At 45.7% G+C, this 19108-nt stretch overlaps 1 protein-coding gene across 4 annotated transcripts in view; it reads right to left on the minus strand.

Moving 5' to 3' along the window:
* Positions 1-19108, minus strand: part of FYN (FYN proto-oncogene, Src family tyrosine kinase) — a 206879-nt gene that overhangs the window by 68655 nt on the left and 119116 nt on the right. Inside the window, exon 4 of one of the 4 annotated variants that reach the window (XM_073789517.1) lies at positions 794-932. The exons of the other annotated variants lie outside the window; for them this stretch is intronic. The gene's annotated coding sequence lies outside the window, so the exon portion shown is untranslated. The remainder of the gene's footprint in view (positions 1-793; positions 933-19108) is intronic. 4 annotated transcript variants of the gene reach the window in all.

Genomic DNA, 19108 nt, shown 5'->3' on the forward strand with positions numbered 1-19108 from the left:
ACTCAGGCTGGGGGGAGGGAGCGGTACGGATGCGGGGCGAGCCTGCGGCCGCAGAGGCCAGCGTGACGTTGCACCAGCCTGCGGCGTGCCGTGCGTTCTCCCGGGGCAGTTGTCCCTGGATCACGGGACCCTGGCCTTGGCGGGCTGCACAGGCTCCCTGGAAGGGGTGTGTGGATAGTGACCTGTGCTCGCACACAGGCTTCTTGGTGGCAGCAGCAGCCTTAGCGTCTCACGCCCATCTCTGGGGTCCGCACTGAGAGCTGCGGCTCGCGCCCATCTCTGGAGCTCATTTAAGCAGTGCTCTTAATCCCCTCTCCTTGCGCCCCAGGAAACAAAGAGGCAAGAAAAAGTCTCTTGTCTCTTCGGCAGCTCCAGACTTTCCCCGGACTCCCTCCCGGCTAGCTGTGGCGCACTAACCCCTTCAGGCTGTGATCACGCAGCCAACCCCAGTCCTCTCCCTGGGATCCGACCTCGGAAGCCCGAGCCTCAGCTCCCAGCCCCTGCCCGTCCCGGCGGGTGAGCAGACAAGCCTCTCGGGCTGGTCGGCACCGATCCTCTGTGTGGGAATCTCTCCGCTTTGCCCTCCGTACCACGTGGCTGCGCTCTGCTCAGGGGCTCTGAAGCTTCCCCCCTCCACCACCCGCCGTCTCCGCCCGCGAAGGGGCTTCTAGTGTGTGGAAACCTTTCCTCCTTCACGGCTCCCTCCCACTGGTGCAGGTCCCGTCCCTATTCTTTTGTCTCTGTTTTTTCTTTTTTCTTTTGCCCTACCCAGGTACGTGGGGGAGTTTCTTGCCTTTTGGGAGGTCTGAGGTCTTCTGCCAGCGTTCAGTAGGTGTTCTGTAGGAGTTGTTCCACATGTAGATGTATTTCTGATGTATCTGTGGGGAGGAAGGTGATCTCCGCATCTTACTCTTCCGCCATCTTGAAGCTCCCTGAGTATTTTACATAAATGGAATCATGTAATACATGGATTTTTTGACTGGCTACTTTTGCTTGGCGTAACATTTTCAGGATTCATTCAATTTGTAGCGTGACTTAGTACTTCATTCCTTTTTATGGCTGAAAAGTATTCGATTGAATGGATATATCACTTATTGCTTACCAATCATCAGCTGATAGACATGTGGTTTGTTTCCACTTCTTGGCTATTATAAATAGTGCTGCTGTAAACATTCATGAACAAGCTTTGGTGTGGACATATGCTTTCAATTCTCTTGGGTTAACATTTTAACACATAAGGAATTTATATAGATAAGAAAACTCTAAGATTAGGTAAATGGGAAAGCATGTGAATTGGCAATTCAAAGAAAGTAAAAAACAGCTTGTGAAATATATTTCCCTTCAGTGGTAATCAAAGAAACACAATTTAGATTAGTGAGATATTTTCACTTCTAAATTAACAAACATTTAAAAAGATGTTTGCCCAATAGTGATGACTATTCTCATACACTGCTGGTAGAAGCAGGAATTAACGTATAACTTTTTGTAAACCAACTTCAATATTATCAAAAAATCTTAAAAATGGGTCTGCTCTTTAACCTCTAAATCTGTGCTAGAGACTTAAAAAAAAAAAGACACATGAAGAGATCCTATGAAGTGTTATTTATAATTTGAAAAATTATAAATATGCTAATTATTTAAGAAGGCAACGGCTAAGCATATTGTAAGGCCATAATGTAAAGTTAAGCACAAGCTGAAACTTATACTTACAAAACATTATTAGTAATATGGAAATATTATAATATTTTTCATTAATATTATAATTAATGGAAAATATTATAATATTTTCCTGTTATACTAAGAAGGATCACATGATTGCAAGTATATAACAAATGCCTAGCAAATTCTTTGGAAGGAAAGATACCATGATGCTTGCTGGTGGTATGTAGGGGATAATGCTATGAATGATGTTCTTCCTTCTCTGTTTCTTTATTTCTCAGATTTTCTATACTGAATCCACCAGTTTTAAAAATGAGACTAAATCACCTTTACTTGTTAATAAGAAAGGTCCTTTTAATCTTATCAATTACTGACTTAATTTGTATATAAGTTGATAGCAACCACACAATGATGAAGTATGCATTGTAAACTGAAAAATTAAGAGAGGTAGAGAAAGTGATTGATTCCCAAGCCTGTTAAGAGGCAACCTCTCCTTCCAGAAGGTGTCAAGATTAAAGGTACCAAAGGACAGAGAGACTTCTGAGTGTGTTTTCATCACATCTGTGCTGGGAAGAGGCAGTGAGGGAGCAGAGCTGAGAGTGAGTGGCGAAAGCACATAGAACCCCCAATAAAAATCTAATTAGGGGCACAGATTAAGCAAAGCTGTGATATATAATCAACTCAGAGGACCATGTAGGTGGCAAGTGGCAGAACCTGGGATAATAGAATCAGGAATGGGGTGGCTGGGTTAGTGGGTTCTTGAGAATCTCTGGGCCCCATGTTCCTAGGTACCTGGGGAAACCCAGTAAACCCAGGATGACAGTACTCGTTCAGGTCACCCTTGAAATGCAACCAAGGAGCTCTGGTTACTGAGGACCTCTCTGTAAGTGAGGGCCTGAAGACCCCACATTGGCACGACTCTAAGAAGGGGTGGAGGATGAAGCAAAGTACTGTTGTTCTTTGGATGCCTGTTACAGGCAAAGGGACCTATTTAGGGCACCAGGCAGAAAAATTCTGTATTTTGCTCTCATTTTCATCTTGTTGCCTTCACCCTTTCCTTTTGGGACGTTCAGCCTGGCCTTCTGATGCTTTGACTTTTGAGCCACAATCCCTAGAAACTGGGGCAATCCAAGCGGGGCATGGAATAGTAACCAGCACTGGTTTATTCAACCTGAAGTTTTTCAGAAACACAAAAGATGTGACAAAGATGTTTCTTCCTAATGTAGATCTTTAGAGTTAAGCCTCTTTCCACTCTCCTTGGCTCTGTTCTATAAAAACAACCACAGAAAAACAGAAATAAAAACAAAAATGTGGGCTTCTATTCATGAACCTGCAAAGTGAAATGGGAAAGTCAGTGTCACATCTGGGCCAGAGTGGCAGAGACTGGCTTTCTGCGCTTAAAAGGCCAAGGGCCCAAGGGTCAGGCTGTCACCTGGCGGAGCCACAAGAAGACACATTAGCACAAAGCGGCTGTTGTGACGCACAAGGCGTCATCAACACCCCCTCCCCACCAACGCAGAGAATGAAAGCCGAGGGGGTTCACTCTCCAAGGCCGGACAAGAACCAGCTCTGCCAATCTTTCCAGTCTCTACAGAGGTTCCTTGCCAGATGATTCTGCAAATGCGGCCTCCTGCTTTAAAAAAACAGTGAATTCTTTTTTCCTTTAATTCACCAGTTCCAGCCAAGAAGATCCATTGCTTTAAAGAAACAGAATGGACTCTGAATAAGCATATTTTTGTTCTTCTTTTTGCCCTTGAGCTCATGTTTGTGTTGATCGCGCCTCCGCTTTCCACCGATTACTTATCTGGTTATGAAGTCAGAGCCCATCAAAATCTATTGCCCTGAGAATTTGGTGTTGGGGCCATTTGCATTGTTTTTGGAACTGAGGCTGACGCCTTTTCTTTGAAGCAGGACATGAAGCCTGGTCCCTCCTCCCCTGGATCTTTATGTTGGCACTTTCTCAAGTTGCAAGGAATCAGCGACACCAGCAGTCATAACTTTTGCATCCCTTGCAGTGGTTTAGAATTTCAAAGCTTCTCAGCAGCTGTTTTGGTGTGAATGCTGATAAAGCAGCTGTCAGAAAACTGACCCCTCTCTAATTCCCCGGCCTCTACCGGGACAAGGAACCACTGTGACAGTGATGACGGGGACAAAGGGAGCAGAGACGCCAACCGCCTCTAGGCAGCCTCCTCCCACCACCTCCTCGCCTAAAGGAAATGAGGACAGTCTCTGCCTTCCCTTGAGTTTACATTCCTTACCCCTGGGGGGCCCAGGCTGGTTGATTATGTGGTACCTGCTCCAGTGAAGCCTTCTCAAGAGGTCTCACTCATGAACACAAGCTGAGTACCAACACAGACACAAGGAAATTAAAGGAGGGAGATAACAAGCAGGAAGAGGAGAACACGGAGTCCACTGAAGGCAGTCAGTGATGCTTTCCCCAGCAGCCATAAAAACAGTATTTGGGATGACAAATTGTGGCCACTTTATATGGGAGGAACATGGGTTATGTGGGCTAGATCACTTGCTGATGACCTACTTGGCAGGTGAAATCCAGTCAGATGTATGTTAACAAATCCAAAAAGGGAAGACTTGGTTTATATACCAGCAAACATTTTATAAACGCTATTATAAAATTTATGGTAAAGCAATTCAGTAGTGACTTTTTGCTTGGCATATACATGAGGCAGATTATGATTTTTCTCAGAGTGTTGTCTTGCAGAGTAATTGAACTTGAGGTTATCTCCTTAATGGTGACAGCACAGCTGTTTATCTTCCCTTTTTCTGAGAGCTTGCAGGATTCTGGTGTCAGATAGGGTTGCCCTGGGCCTGAAGGGACAGAGGCCCAAATCCACATGACTGAAAATAAATGAGTAGTAGTATCCTACTGACAGGATAAAAGCTGGTGAGGGGTGTGGCAGACTTGTAGCTGTGCCACCAAATCCACCCCACTTCTTCCAAAGTAACAGAGTTTTAGGCTGAAGACTAAAATTTTCAGACTCCCTTGCAGCTATGTGTGGCCATGTCACTTAATTCTGGCCAACTGGTTGACAGTGGATGCTATACACTCAACTCTTGCATTCCTTAAGAAAGACTGGGTTGCCCTCCATTGTCTTTCCCATTTCCTGTGGGCTGGAAAGTGGATGTGGTGCCGGTAAACTGGCATTAACCAGGCAGAGGATGGCAACCCACCAGGGAATGGCAGAGCAGTAGGACAGAAGGAACCTGGGCCCTGGAAGGCCTTGTGGAGCACAGCTTCAACCACCCTAAAGCTCTGATCTTGAGTGTAACATGAGAGAGGCATGAATATCCATCCTGTGTGAGCCACTAATTTTCTGGGGGAAGTGAGACTGAGTCTTTTTGTTATAACAGGTGGCCTGTACCCCAACACAAGGAGGAAGTAAATCTAACACAGAGGTAAAGGGAAGCTCTGCTGACCACTTGTTTGCTTTTTCCCCAGACTCTAAAACCAGTCAGAGCTTCTGACCTCCTTTGATACTGACAGTTAAACTTGGATTAAGGCAGGTTAGTAGGATAACAACCAAAATGAATTGTAACAATAGCTACCATTTATTAATAACTTATTTTCTTCTTGGTACTTCACATATGGTATTTCATTCAATCTGCAGAACAACTTTGAAAGGGTATTCCACAGTAAGGAATCTTGGGCTCACAGAATTTAAGTAACTTTCCCAGAGTTACCCACTCAGTAGGACCTGGATCTAATTACCCCATGTTGCCTTTTGAGAAACATGCTCTGCTCCTCATTAAAAGATAGATTTAATGATGTGACAGGAGCTGGGCATTGCTATGTCCTATAGTTTTTATTTTATTTTTTACACTATGGCTTAAAGTACTCTTTCTTACTGTGGTTTTCAGAAGACCCGACTATGTCCTCCCCTTCCCTTTGTTGCTAAAATGAAGAGTAACTCATGATCTGGCTCAAGCAGCTCAGGCACTGATGCCCTGCTTTGGTTTTAACCCACCTCCTCCCTTGCCACACAGCAGCTCCATTTCTCTCTGGCTCTACCCTAGGGTTGCTAAGTACAGCTGTTCTCCTCCTGAGCTGCTGGAGATGAAGTTAAGAAGAAAACAGAAACAAGAACAAAACTTCTCCCATCCTCCCAAACAGAAGTTACTCAGAAATCACCATAGTAACCAATCACCAGTTTTCAGCTGTTTCCTCTCCCTTGCATTCTTGTCTCTCTGCACACATCCTTTTATTTACATTCAGCCCTACCTCCAGCCTTTGTTCAGCAAACACATTCTGATCTTCCTTAAGTGACAGTCACTGTGCCAAGGGCTGTGGAGATAGAGTCAAGTAAATAAGGCCCTGCCTTCGAGGAACTTATATATACTTAGGAGGGAGATAAGCAAGTGAACCAACGGACTCGGGTTGGGGAGAGAGCGCAGCCGGAGCCCGAAATCATCCAGGTTGGCGGCTGTGAAGGTGACTGGACATTGGCCGGAGGAGAAGGAGGTGGGCAGCATGTGAAAAGCAGAGGTGTGGTACAGCACGGCTTCATGCGGCTTACTTGATTTGGCCCTAGTTTTACAGAGCACTGAAACACCTGCCAGGCATATTGCGAGGCTCCGGGCTTCAGAGTGAAGGAGGCAGGCTTCTCCTGCTCAAAAGGAGCTTACAGTTTAATGGAATGGATGTGTGCAGCTGGGAAGGTAGCTAGAAATGAAGCCAGATCATAACCAACTCCATGTCTGTTCCACGGAGTGCTCACCATGGTACCCGAGGCTCTGCTACATGCAATAAGCAAATTATCTCTTTTGATCCATCAGCAGCCCGTGAACTGGGTATTATTATCATTGGCACTACTTTCCAGATGGGGGAATAAGTGTAGGAAGGTCAAGTTACTTGCCCAAGGACTCAAGCTAAGTTGACTTGGATTTTAACCCAGACCTGGCTGAATCTAAGATATATACTCCTAGCCATGGGCTAGCAGGCTAAAGCATGTGTACCTTATCCAGCTGATATTGTGCCGTATTAAGTGGGAGGAAGCTGGGTCTTGGTAGACACATACTGAAACAGGGAAGAGAAAAGAAGCACAGGGGAGCCACACAGCCAGTCGAGAGTGGGAAGGGACTGCACACAGGCAGATGGAGAGGCATCTGAGTAAGACGTGACTTCCTCAGCTGGACTAGCAACTCTATCCATTCTAGCTACCGGTCTATGCGTAAGTCATTCCTCGCAAATCATCCCCAACTGTAGCAAAGCTGTAGCTTTTGTTGCATGTAAGAATAAAGATCTGAGTCCATATTGCTGCAGAGGCAATTTATATGGGACCGTGTAAGTTACATTTTCTGAGAGCCCTGTCACAGAAAGAACCCCAAGATCTCTTGGGGCTGGTAGGATGGAGGCTTGTACTGCAGCTGTGTAGATGGTTGTCTAAAAATGACAAAACAGACAACAGCGATAGACAGACATCTGCAATGCAAGACATCTGGAGAAAGACAAAAACTCCCCACTAAAAAGGGTATGTGACAGCTAATATCCAACAATGTCCTCCGATAGCCACAAGAGGAGCCTGAAGAAGGTGCTAAGGTTAGAGGTGCGGGGGAGTGTAAGGGAAACAGGGGCCCACCAAACCCTCCAACTTTGGACAGTTTACTCCATCAAGTCAAACAAGATCGTCTTTATCATGATGCAGAAGTGGCAGGTATATCTCCGTTTTACATGAAATTTGTAACATGGGCAAATTCTTTGAGCTAATGTCAGAAGATGGCCCATGTTTTAGCCATGTCAGCTCTGCTTACATCTACAGGCTCACCATGGACAGGGTATGGAAACTTCTGTTCGTCCACCAGCGGGGGTCATCCATCGGCAGCTCTGAGCAGCAGTAATCTGTCCCAGTGCCAGGCAGAACTGGCCTGTCCCCAGTGTTCACACCGAGCTCCTGGGGAGCTGCTTTATAGACTCCAGGTAATGATGACCCAAGTGTGGCGTCATGCTCGGCCCCAGTTCTGGTTCAGTGCGACTCAAATGGACTCAGCGAGTCACAATGGTACACGCTTGGAATGAGCCCTGTGTAATTCTTTTTGACAAAGGCTGACCCGACATGCTGATTAGCAGCCCAAGTGAAACAACAATTGTCCTGTGTATCACCAGCCTACACATCCTTGGTGTTCACTATTCTACCAGGTTTCATTTTTAATCTGGACACGCATTGCCTGAATGCACTCCTTTTTATACCCTTCCCATTTCCTAACCATCCTGCCTCTCTTCTAAGATTTGCATTTTCTACATAGGTTCCATTACTAAAATTAAAATGTTGCTAAAAACATTAGTGGATCTATGTATCTCTTATAGAATGGACTGGTTATTTAGACCAGTTCCTGCCTTCCAAATCTACTAAGCTGTTTACTAACTTTTTCTTAACTATACCTCAACCGTTTTAAATCTGTTTCTGTTCTAACATGCTTGCTGGTTAATCCTCCCTGCCATTCTTTTAATGATTTCTTTTGTGCCTCAGACATGTGACTCTTCTTCAGCTTAAAATAATGGATCAAACAAATTTCTCTCTCTTTTCCTTTTGACTCTGCTTCCCCTTGGCAAAACAAGCAATTTTATCACTTTTTCGGTAGCAGAGCACTTTTGCTTTCTCACTTAGGCCAGGTGACAAAAGCAACATTCATTTCCAAACCAAACCAAACCTACCCCCGAACTCCTCTTTCATTTCTGTACTGTAATTCCAACATAAAGGAGTAAAGCTATTGGCAGAATTTTCAGTCTGCCAATACCAAGTACTAGTGAAATTGAGGAACAACAGAATTCACATATACTGCTGGTGGAAAGTAAATTGGTACAACTTTGGAAAAACAACTTCACATTATTTCGTGAAGATGAAAATGCATCTATCTGACAAGCAGCAATTCCACTCCTAGACAAACACCCTAAAGAAACACGCCTATATGAACTAGGGATTATGTATGCTCTGCAGGTCTGGGAGGCCCAGGAACCTGTATTGTTACAGATCCACAGGTGATGTGTGGGTCTCACTCTACTGCAAGGGTCTGGGATTGAAGGTTTATAATTTCAACTCAAATCTGTTTTTGGACCTGTGTTTGCAGCCACAGGAAAGCTCCTGGGGGAGGAGTGATGGCGAGAGGCACGTCAAGCCTGACGGTTGTGGGACTATCCTCGGGGTGCGGATCCGATCTGGTCAAAGACAGCTAGAGCCTGAGGATCTGGGCAAGTTCACCGTTGTTTCCTCCTCTTCCTTCTCTATCACCCCTGGCTGGCTGGGCGAGGTTTAAGCTTGTGAGGTGCCTGGAGCCAGCATCATCGTCATCATGATTATCATCATCATCTTCACGTTCAGCAGAAAGCCCCGAATCGCCCACCCCTTCAGGAGGCTGCTCTGAAGGTGTGTTCCCTGCCAGGAATGAGGCTGAAGCGTGAGCCCTGGTGAAGAGCCAGTTTTTCTTTCACACACAGGTGGCGCGTCCTCTCCGTGAACACTTTTCCACAGGCATCGTGCTTGTAATCCTTGGTGAACTGAGTCCAACACAAGGGCAACGCCTGGTGTAACCTGGCCTTTAATAAACGCTTTCAAATGATGATGGACAGGAAGTGAGATAATGAACCTCTTCTAAAGAAGCGAAGGAAACTTTCTGCCTTCCTGTGTGAAGCTGCCCCCGCCTTTCTCCTGCCGCTGGCCGCTCTGGTTCAGGGAGGGTGTGTCACAGGGCCTCTGTCGCCCTCCCCTCCATTCATTCCTCCTCCTGATGCCAAGAATGGCTTCCACCATCTCTAAAGACAAATGGAGAAAGTGCACAGACTGGCTACAAGGTCTCCCTCTGCTGGTCTCTTCCCATAACCTTCCTATTTTGAAACTGAAATGTCCCCAGGCCAAAGTACAGATTACCACGTAGCTATTGTTCTTTTAGATTTAAAAATATCTCCAAGGTGTCAACAGCCTACAGATTCCTCTGGGCACCTGAAACCTGCCCTGTTATTCAGCATCAGTTATGTACTGAGGGCGGAGGCAATTTGTTTCGCTTAAATTACCAACTCATAATAATGTGGGGTTCTGGCCAGATGCACACGTGTGGGACCCGATTTTCGGTTGGGAGGAAGTCAAGGGGACGGGCTGACGTCAATATAAACGGAGCTTGGGCCGCACAGAGCCCATCTCCGCAGGACTCGGCCTTATGCCCACAGCCCTGCCAGGGTTCTGTCTCCCGTGGGCTGCTGTGGTCCCTACTGGAGAGGCCCGCCTTCTGCCCAGCCAGGACCCTCTCAAGGGAGGCCCAGGCTGGGCAGTCCATTACTTAGGCACGTGGAAGAGAGACAGGAGTGATTTTTCTTTTTTCTTTTTGTGGTACGCGGGCCTCTCACTGTTGTGGCCTCTCCCGCTGCGGAGCACAGGCTCCGGACACGCAGGCTCAGCGGCCATGGCTCACGGGCCCAGCCACTCCACGGCATGTGGGATCCTCCCGGACCGGGGCACGAACCCATGTCCCCTGCATCGGCAGGCGGACTCTCAACCACTGCGCCACCAGGGAGGCCCTGATTTTTCTTTTAATGGTTTTAATTCCACTCCTTCAGTTCTGAGATGGATTTCCTTCCACTCCTCTCCTCTTCTTCCTCCTCACCTCTTCTTCCTCCTCACTTCTCATCACCTCAGGGTGTCAGAGGGTAGAAAGCCATGAGTGAGGGAACAGTTTATATCTTGAGTAGGTCACCAAAATTATTCTGCTTTCTGCCATGTAAAATGTAGATTATGCCAATGTTTCAAGTAAGAATAGATATACTCTACTATTAATTACTAATAGGAAGCTATCCTGATACCTGATCACCTTTGATCTAAAGAAAGAAAACATCAATTTCATTTGGTTCAAATTAGTAGACAGCACCTAGACCATTATCTGGCCACACAGCAGGTGCTCAGTAAGCTGTAGATGTAACAGGCACACGTATATGAGGACAGGAGGCACGCTGGAGCCTGGGGGCTCTCTCAGGTCATGACTTTGTACCCCAGGTGCAAATGACATCCACTGGCTTCCTGGCAGCCCAGGAGATGGACTGCCAGTCTGCCATCACTGGTGATCAGTCACATGGCCAAACGAATCGCCGTGGATTAGGGATAACATTTAACAAGTTTAACTGAGTAGACAACAAAATGAATTATGCTGATAGAAGTTAAAAGAAAATAAAAAAGCAAATGAAGACAGGAGAAAGCTGAATTTCTGCCTAACCTTTACTTGGTTTCAACTCAAGAAATAATCTACTGCCTAGAGTTTTCAAAAGGAATGACAACAGTCAACGATACTCACGTTATTTAATGTTAGTTGGAAGGTGGGGATTGGAGGGTTGCTTATCTTTCAGAGAGAAAAAGGAACTTTTAGTGTAGCCCTTGGGTTAAAAATCTCAGTCTGAATCACACCATCAATTTAGTGACCCCAATTTCAGGGGTCACTAAAACAAAGGCACTTCAGTTGAACAGCAATTTTTGCACGTAATAAGCTAATTTTCACCTAAATATTGATATAATGTTCAAGCATAGACTTTTCAGAAGCCCTACTCTGATGACACATAACACAGAGAAAAGCACATGGATCTCGGGACAAAAGGGTTCTATTCAGCTCCACGACTTCCTCAGAACCATGAAGGGACGGCTCTGAAAGCCCTGGCATCCTTGGCAGTTTCTTGGCCTGGACTGCTACGAAATCAGCTTAAAGGGAATAAGGAACAGGTGGGTTTGGGGCGGCCATATTCCAATTCCTCACGGATCACTTCCGTGGCTCCGTGAAGCATCATCAGCATCTCCCGTCACACCGCTCAGCCACAGGGCCTGAGTCACCTGACCGCAGGATCTCTCCCGACACACAGGGACCTTCACAGACCAGTGGGGCTGCTGGACCCAATCAGATGCTAGATGCTGGGAGGGCCAACATCTCAAACTCACCTGAGCAGGAGTCACTTGGGCCTTCTCCTTTACCTATGCTGAGGTAAGAGCAGGGGACTCTGCCAGCCAGATTAGACATGAACCCTCTGACCAGAACCGGATGATCTGGAGGGATGTGGCTTTGCAACATTTTGGGTCGACTGTTTTTGGACTGCGGCTTTTGCTGATGGCGATCGTTCCTGCTAACCATATACCTACCCACTGACCTATGTGCTCACCACTTATTGTTTGCTGCAAATAGGCTCATTGGATTCAGTAATGAAAAGGAGGAAAAGACAGAGGAAAAAGACACTTTGCTTGGCAGTGCGTGCAGACTCCCCAGAGCACTGACAGTGGCCCCGGCTCTGTGGTGTGAGGGGCTGCCCAGCCCGTGAACCTTGTGAGGCTAACACAAACCGCGGGAGAGGTCTGTGCATCCAAGGTCAGCGATGCCGCGAGCACACAGCCCTGAGGTTGAGAGGGGGGAGGACAGCGGCTCCTGCAACACACAGAGGTTCTGTCGTGTCCTCAATTCTTCGCCGAAAGAAGTCTAAAATGCTCCTGACTTCTGGGTGGAGACCAGGGGCTGCGAGTGGCAATGCAGACAAGGAAACCACAATATGGAACTGAAAACTGATTTGGTCACTTGAAGAGTTTTCACTTTTGGATTCTGGCCAATTGCTCTTTTCTGTTACATTAAAAGAAAAATAAACGCCAATGCTAACTTTGAGTCCTCCAGTTCTCCTGAGAAGGTAGAGAGAACGAAAGCAGAACGAAGAGAATAACTGGCCACTGTCGGGCCCATAAGGTTAGGCTAGTTAGACACCCAACGGGCTCCTGGCGAATCCTGCACTGGAGCCACGCAGTCCTCCTGGTTACAACCCACAGGACAGTTGAACGGGACCACAAGGCACACACCTGATCACAGCCATCCACGAGCCGGGAAAAGTACAGAGCTTAAGACAACTGACCCTCAGGCCTCCTAAGTGAAGGACACGGATCTCAGACCCATGGCCTGTCACTTATCTGTATTTTCTCATTTACTTGAGAAAAACAGTGGATGCACACAGTGTTACTATGTAGCTAACAACTGAGTTAGTGATGTCACTCTGAAATAGCATAAGTAAAAACAGACTCAAACCCAGGGACAAATCATTCCTTGCTTATATTTTTCCTATAGACCTGACCTCCAGGGTCAGGTCTAAGATGGAGTGAGGCACTTGACCTGGGAGCAAAGTTTAGCGAGAAGCCATAAGCCCAGCAGGCAGGATAGAGAAGATTGCGTTGAGATGTTATTTATCTTGATTTCTGAGTTTTTTGGGGGGATGCCCTAAATCATGTGCTGTAGGAGGGTGCCTCATTTGCCCCTCTCTGGTCCCAGCCTGATGAAAGTTCATCAGCTAAAGTGTTAAGTGACTGGAGGATGCCCAGTTACAAAATTATAGAGGAAACTAACCAATAGATTGAAGAAAGACTCTTCAAATGCAGCCTACTGTTGGCCAAAGACTTGTACTTCCAGGAGTTTTCCGAAGCAAACACCAAGGATGTGCAAAGAGATTTAACAACACTCACAGTGTTATTCATGATAATAAAAAACTGGAAACAGTCTAGGTACTCACCATAGGGGATTAACAAAGTCTGGTATCACACCAGATTCCTATGCAGCCACTAAAAGTGATAATGTGGCAAAATATCAATAATCTTGGGAAATGTTCACGATTCAAAGTCAAGCGAAAACACAAGTTACAAAACACTAGATAGACACATGCTCCTACTTCTCCTGCTTTCATTCTCCTCCACTATAATCCATCCTCTACACGGCAATCACAGCGATACACTTTTCTTTAAAGTCACTCCTAGTCTTAAAATGAATTCCTATTACATTTAGAATAAATTTAAAGCTACACAGCCATCCCTGCTCTGGCCCCTGCCTATCTGTCTGGCCTCCTCTGCTATAGCCTCCCTTTCATGCCTCTTTTCTAGCCAGATGGGCTGCCTTTAGGGCCTCTGCACAAGCTTTTCCCACTGCCTGAAATGCTCTTCCCCCAAATTCCCACACAGCTGGCTGCTTCCCAGGAGTCAGGTCTCAGCTCAAATGTCACCTTCTCAGAAAGGTTTTTCCCGGCGTCAACTCGTAACTGGCCACTGCCTTGTCACTCTATCATATCACTCAGTTTTATTTCCTTCATAGCACTTAACACTCTCAGAAATGACCTTATTTATTTATTTTCTTGTTTACTGTCTACCTCCCTCCATGAGAATGAAAGCTCCATGGGGGCTTTTCCTGTTTACTGTGTACCCACAGGGCCCCAAACTATGTCTGGCACAGGGCAGACACCCAGTAGACGGATGCTGAATGACCACAGGATATATACATGTGCATTCACAATAAAAAAAAAAGGCCTGGGAGAGCACAGCGTAAAAGAACACCTCTGGATACAGAGATTCTGGATGGTTCTAAGTTTCTTCATCTTGCTTGTTTTCATTTTATACAACAATAATGTGCTACCTTGGAAATAATGAAAACAAAGTTGTTTTCCCTCTATTTTTTACAGTATGGTCACTAAGAAAATGTTGCCTGATACAGCTGGATTGAGACCAGAACCACAAGATGCCAGAACTGGAAGAGATCTCAGAGGATGTCTGGTTCAATCCCATCTCTCATTCCGGAGATGAGGTGGCTGAGGGCCAGCCTGGAGAAATGGCTGCTGGCTTAAGCAGCAGAACACGTAAGAAGCTAGTCTGCTGTTCTTCTCACGACACCAGTGGTTCTCCAACTTCTTTTGAGAACGGTCTGGAACACTTGCGCATACATAGGCTGAGGGGCCTCACTGCCAAAGTTTCTGCGTCAGTGACTTTGGGGTGGGGCCTGGGAAATTGCATTTCTGACGAGTGCCTGGATGATTCCGGAACTGCTGGTCTGGGGCCGCACTTTGAGAACCATGAGGCTGAGCCATGTTGTCTCTCATGACTCCCTTGGAAATGTTTTATTCTTTTTGTAGGAATGGTAGTGATTAGAACAATACCTTCAATGGAAGAATTCAGAGGAAACCCTTTTAGGCTTCCTCCCAGAAGTTTCTACTGAAAAGAAGGAAAGGAAACAATTTTGAGAGCCTACGCTACACCAGGCATCGCGCTAGGCATCTACATTTTGTTTGTTTAATCCATTTTACTGTAGAAAGCCTAAACTCAGGGAGATTAAGGAATTTGCCTAAGAGCACACAGCTAGGAAGTGCTGGGGTCAGATTTCAAATCTACATCTCTGATTATAAAGTCCATGCTTATTCTCCAGCCTCGAGAATAGAATGAAAAGCTGTCACTTGTGGTGTTCAGAGCGGCAAATCAACGCCTCCCAATGTAGAAACAAACACCCCCAAGCAATGGTTTAACATGATGTCACTCTCCCAGCGACACGGAAAGTGTATATACTAGTATTAACAGCCAACCTTTCGTCTGGGCCTGAAGCCAGAGTTTATTCATGGGTTTATTCATTTACATAACCTTTGGGAACTTTCAACCCCAGAACCCCAGAGTAAAGACGATTTGAGTCGACGCCTGGCTCACTGCAAGTCATCTGTGAGATAAGTGGCAGAGGGAGAATTTATCATCAATCTCTGCTTCCAACACAGGGAATTCACACATGCTCTGTGGTGCAAGAACCTAACAGACTTTGTGGTTGAACAGAGCTGTCCCACTGAGGAATCATTTGAAATCAAAGGCCAAAAGCCAGATACAAACATGGGAATGTACCGCTTACCATTTTAGGTCAAACATAAACTAGAAACTAGTGATTGATGAGGAAATCAATCACTTATTGATGAGGAAATGACTGGGGGACAAGAAAGTCTTGGTGACAAGGTCACAACACCTACAACACCCACACAAGCAACAAGTTACAATTTGTCCTACATCGTGGTCACACTTGATCCAAGTGTGAGAAAGCTTTTGTAAATACTGTGATTGCAAAGGGATTTGATGACATTCTTTAACATCACGATTTTGACCAGAATTCCAAATTAAGGTTAAGAGTTAGTGGATTATTTCAGGATCAACAACAAAAAATGTGGTTTTATCTGTCTCTCTGTATTTCTTATTTTGCTTCAGGATTTTCCCCCATATGTCTTATTCCAGATCCCTGAAGCAGCTGCATAAATAGGTTTTACATGAAAATAAAAACGTTCTGTGTAATTCTGCCTGTAGGATCAGAGGAATGAGGGCTTCAACCAAGACAGCTCACAGGACCAGGCCCTTCCCATGCCCTCTGCAAGGGCCATAGGTGTCTCTTTTTTTCAGAAGCTCATTTTCTAACTGTGACCAGTGAAATATCAGTACATTTTGGTTAACAAAGCTTGCTAGTGGAGACCTTGAAAGAAAGATAAGTGGGGGCTTCCCTGGTGGCGCAGTGGTTGAGAGTCCGCCTGCCGATGCAGGGGACACGGGTTCGTGCCCTGGTCCGGGAAGATCCCACATGCCGCGGAGTGGCTGGGCCCATGAGCCATGGTCGCTGAGCCTGCACGTCCGGAGCCTGTGCTCCGCAACGTGAGAGGCCACAACAGTGAGAGGCCCGCATACCGCAAAAAAGCCCACGAAAGATAAGTGGAAAAGAGGGAACAGGGTAGAGTGGATGTAGGAAAAAGAAAAAAAAAAAAAGGCAAGAGGATCCCAGAGATGGATACCTAAAGAGCAGTTAAATTTTGATATCAAAGGCAACTTTGCTCTAACACAATTATGAATATATTTCAAATCTGGAGTGACTGTAGTCCCCTCTGTGCAGCAAATCAGTAAGGCAGACAAAAATCACAGCCACTCATTTATCAATGTCTGAAAAGAGCTGGCTCTTTCACTCTCAGTTAAATGCATAGGATTTTATTTATTATAGAAAAAAGAAGGTCTGAAAGATCTCATGGAATGAACCCTGGTCTCAAAGCCAATGAGCTGTCCCTGCGGTAAGCTTCTAACATGGGAATGAGATCGGACTGTGCGTTATTAAATATGACTAAGTTCTCTTTTTGTTCCTGACTCTCGCCACTTTGACTCGTTGGAGAATAGCCATCCTGCCTTCCCCAGAGCAATGCTGCAGCTGCAGCTGCAAATGCAGACTCAGCAGCCATTATCCTACTGTTAAATGTTTGGTCTTAAATGTTACAGTGGCCTCCCAGAAATAGCTGTCTTGTCACTTACACACACACACGCAGGCACGGGTGACAAAACTCCATATCTGTATTAGTTTCCAGACCTGTGTCCCAGCAAGAATTTAAGGGAAGACGTTCTCTAATTTCCATTTACCCTGACAGTTACCGATTCTGTACGTTTCAAGTGTGTTTTGGCAGCGTGTGGCCGCTCTTGATTCTCCCGGCGTTCACAGCGGCCCTCAGCCTTGGGTAGTTCATGCAGAAGACAAAAGAATGATACTCTTCAGGCCTTAGGGAGGGCACTCAGCTGGAAAGATCTGTTTTCGTTGGAGATAGGAAGTGCTTTTCCAGCAATTATTTGATCTTCCTGGGAACTCGTACTTTTGAGCACTCTCCCAGCCTGGTGGGAACACATGGACTTCTATTCTGGTCTCGGCATTATCACTAACCAGACGTGTGACTCTGGGCAAATCATCTGGCCTTTATTTCACCTCAGTTTTCCCATCTGCCTGCTGGAACAATTAGCCCTCCCTGCTTCATTCATAGGATTTCCGTGAAGATAAAACTAAGTGATATACGTGAAGGTATTTAGAAATTGTAAAAAGTGAATTTATTGTCAGGTGATATTTGTATTATGGTTTTCATTTTTTTCCAGCTCTGGTTTACATTATCACGGGTATATTATAATTCTCTTTCTTAGAACTTGGTAGAAAATCCCTCATGCAGAGAAGGAGAGGTAGAAAGTGCAATCCAGGCAGAAAGTGTCATCAGGTTCTTGTTACCACTTGGAAAAGGCAAGCAAAGAGAGCAGGGCTAGAATACTGTAACACTGTCTCAGAAAGACTGCTTTTGCTGGGGACATTCTGGTCCTTATCTGTCTCCTCTTCCAAGGTCTCACAAAGAAGGTGACTGCTGCAGTGCTGAATGAATAAATGAATGAGTGAGTGAATGAATCAATCCACCTATCCACCCACCATTTCTGATCAATACTATGTACCCAGCAGTGTGCTCAGAATACAAAGATGCAAAATGCATTCCCATCACTGAAGAGCATCCAACCAGTGGGAGAAGGTGGACATGGAAAGAATTTGTTCTTCTCCAATGTGGCAAGTGTGCTCTCCTGGAGAAACACACATGGTACCTTGTGAGCTCAGACACATGGGTCACTCCTACCCCAAGGAAGCTAGGACAGGTTCTCAGAGGAAGGACAGGTAGAGGAGCAGGGTGGGTTCAATGCTCCCCAGGCTGAGGAACAGCTCTGACAAGGCACAGATCCAGGAAGGAGCATTCCAGGGAGCAGCCTTGTTTGATGGGACAAAAGCCAAGAGTGCAGGTGGGCAACTGGAAAGTTAGGCGGGGTCCTAAATGTGACAGAGGGAGGAGGCCATCTGGGTTTCTGAGCAAGAGTTACACAATAGATTTGTATTTCGGAAAGATTTCTTAAGAGGCAAGGAGGATGGACTGGAGGGAGAGGCTGAGGGGTGAGTAACAGATTTAAAATTTAATGTAAATGTCTGCATTTCACAACACAGGAAACTTCAGAAAGAGTTCTGGTTCAAGAGCGCTCTTCCGAATTAACACAACCAATCGTAAATATATGCCTCCCAAAAAAGAGTCTTCAAGTAATAGATCTCCCTTGCACAACTTCTCCCTCATAATCTAGGACAATCTTTGTGAAAAGGAAGTCTCTATGCTTCTGAGGTGTGACGGACCATTTGTGCGTGTGGCACCAAGAAGAAAGCCAAAGAAACAGGAAACTGCTACCACGCTAAGCGCCTGGTACAAAAAGGGGTGATGAACAGCTACCCGGTAGCCAGCTTGGAAGAAACATCTCAGAAATGAAGAGAGACTTTCTAATCATTGGGGGAGGTTTAGCAAGTATGATGAATTTTTCAGTTCCCTCCCTCTTTCTTCATAGTTTCTTTTTAAGTTTCAGTATATTTCACACACAGTACAATGTCTAGATCTTAGGTGTACATACAGTTCTGACAAATGTATATGCCTGTGTAACCTAAACCCCCATCAAGAGGGAGAACATTTTCATCACCCTAGAAAGAGCTGTCAGTGCCCCTTTGCAGTCAACCCCACCTCAGGCAACCACAGTTGTGACTTTTACCACCAGAGATCCTGGTCCAGGATTTCACAGAAACGTAATCTTACAGGATGCACTTTTTGCGTCTATTTATTTTTGACATTTATTCATGATAATGTATATTTCAGTAGTTCATGATTGCTGAGTAGTGTAGTAGTTTTTATTGCTTTATTCATTGTAGTTTTCATTGCTGAGCAGTATTCTAAGGTATGAAGATACCACTCTTTGGCATGTGTTTAACAGCCCCTTCTTTTGCTAAACAGAGATGCAACTGCCTACCTGAGGCAAAGCATAACGGAAAGGTGTGGGCGTACAGGTCAGGCGAA

The sequence above is a fragment of the Tursiops truncatus genome, chromosome 12 (assembly GCF_011762595.2).
Source record: "Tursiops truncatus isolate mTurTru1 chromosome 12, mTurTru1.mat.Y, whole genome shotgun sequence".
In the NCBI taxonomy this organism is placed as follows: domain Eukaryota; kingdom Metazoa; phylum Chordata; class Mammalia; order Artiodactyla; family Delphinidae; genus Tursiops; species Tursiops truncatus.